We start from the raw sequence: 2,424 nt of genomic DNA, 5'->3' as shown, positions 1-2,424 counted from the left end.
GCTGGAAGAGTGAGTACCTCATGGAGCTTCACAAACGGAATAAGTGGAAATCCCCGACTCGCAGCCTCCAGACCGGCGACCTCTTGATCGTGTCCGAAGATAATCTCCCCTCCAACTCCGAATTGAGCGCACTCTGCCCGGGGCTGACGGTCTCGTCCGAGTCGCTGTTGTTATCACAGCGCATGGGACTATCCGAAGACCCGTAGCGAAGCTCATCCTGCTACAAGACAGCAGGAGGCCTGAGCCTAAAACCCTATCGTGACTCCCAATCCCTCTATGTTCCGTCCGAATGTCCTCGTCTCCGTGCATGTTGTTCGTTCCCGTGCATCGACTAATCCACTCCCCCTACGTAATTTCTTTCGTTGCAGTTCGTTCAGCTCGCCCCTCCATAGCGACATGGCCCCCACGCGTCTGTCGCACCACCGCAGCAAACGATCTGCTCCTCATGGGACGAACGTCTACCGATGCCGGGTCTGTCGGGGGGTTCATGCACTTAGGCAGTGTCAGCGCTTCCTGAACCTCCGAGGGGAAAAGCGGCTCCGGGCGGTGCTTATAAATAAGTACTGTCCCAATTGCTTGGCACACGAGCACTCATCCGACGCGTGCCGGACTCGCCATGGTTGCCGACGATGCGGGCAAAGGCACCATAGCCTGCTCCATATGGCCGACCAACCGCCGAGACAACGCGCCTCAGCCCGGCGTCGCAGCCAATCACGCTCCACCGGGCGTGCTGCACCACCGCCCCAAACCCGTGCCCGATCATCGTCCGACCGCTCCGCTTCCACAGAAGGCGCACCCGAAATCTCTCTCTCCTTCCTGCTCCACGCCAGGACGACGACTGTCATGCCAACAGCAGTCCTCCGGTTGGGCAATGGCTCGAAATCCTTCGAGACCCGCGTCCTCCTCGATGCGTGTGCGGCTGAGAGACGCATCAATCTTTCCTTTGCCCGGTCCCTGGGGTTGGCTGTGACCAAGGTCGGGGTCCACCAAGCCTGCACGGCCGTCCTCGAGTCGAGGTCCGACAAGACGTTCCGACGGAATGTTATATTCCGGGTCGAAGAGGACCTGCTCATTCGCACTCCCATCCGGGAAGTGTCGGCGCCGGTCCGGGTGAAATTCGCCACCCTGATCCTGGCCGACCCCTATTTCTATCGGCCGGCGTCGGTGTCCGTGATGCTCGGGGCAGACCTCTATCCTGACGTCATCCAACCAGGCTGTATGCCCGGTCATAGCGGTACTTCCGCAGCCCAGAGCACCGTGTTCGGATGGGTCGTCTCAGGTCCTGTGGGATCTAGGCGCTCCAGGACGCTGCCGTCCCCCATCCTTTATATGTCCAGGGTGGCAATTGCAACATGTTGCAAGGGGGGCGGTATGTTCACGCCACCGGGTGAACAGCAGTGAGCGGCGAAGAGCAGTGAGGAGTGAGGAGGGTTTTTTGATCCTCGGCAACCGTAGGCTCACCAGGAGGAGTGACTTGATTTTTGCCATGGGCATCGCCATTTAATCTAATACGAGATTTTAACCCGAACACCCGTTCTTCTCTTGTGATTTGCTTTTTTCCGATTGTAAATTTTCCAACCCGCATCCATCTCGTGTGTGTCGGGACATATTGTCACTTAAACAAATAAATCGTAATTAATTTAAAACGAAATTTTTCGCGCGTTTTAATTACACTACTCACGCACCAGACCCCTGAAGACATTGGCACCCGCCAACCACTTGCGGCTTACTTGGATCCTTCCGCCCCTCCACAAACATTGGTCCTTCGAGCCGGATATCCTTCCGCTCCACCAGCTTGCATCGGCGGAATTCCTGATAAGTACAAAAATTCATTATTAATTTCATTTGCCCCTACATACTAATAAAAGTGTGAGGTTTTCCCGCTTTTCCATAGCGACCTACACACTTTTATATATGTATGTACATACCTGACCTGTTCCAAGGTTACATGGTAGTTCGTAATCCTCAGCGTGTTTGTCCAACGTTTTCGTTTTCCATTCCACGATTACCCATTTTTATTTATGTTCGCTTCCTCGCACTTGTCCAATTCCACTTTTTTACATATGCATTCACATGTACATGTAGTTTCCACAGCTGTTTGCCAAGTCCGCGTATAGGTTTAAAAAACAAAAAAAAATTATTAAAGTGTTATAAAAAATAGGAAAAAAATAGTAATCAAAGTGTTCACCGCGATTTCTTATGTGTTCGAATTATTTCCATGCCAAACTATTCTCCTCACGCGCGTATCCACTTACATACGCGCATATGTACATATCCATATACACATAATTCATTCGCACATTTTCCACAAACACAAAAAAACAAAAAAAATTTTTTAATAGCAATTAACGTATGCACCGCGATTTCTTGTGCTTCGAATTGGTTGCGAAACTAATTTCCTTTTTTTTTCACGCGCGTATTTGA

The sequence above is a fragment of the Drosophila willistoni genome, unplaced genomic scaffold, assembly GCF_018902025.1.
Source record: "Drosophila willistoni isolate 14030-0811.24 unplaced genomic scaffold, UCI_dwil_1.1 Seg777, whole genome shotgun sequence".
In the NCBI taxonomy this organism is placed as follows: Eukaryota; Metazoa; Arthropoda; class Insecta; order Diptera; family Drosophilidae; genus Drosophila; species Drosophila willistoni.
The sequence above is the reverse complement of the archived record's forward strand: the minus strand, read 5'-3'. Positions refer to the sequence as shown.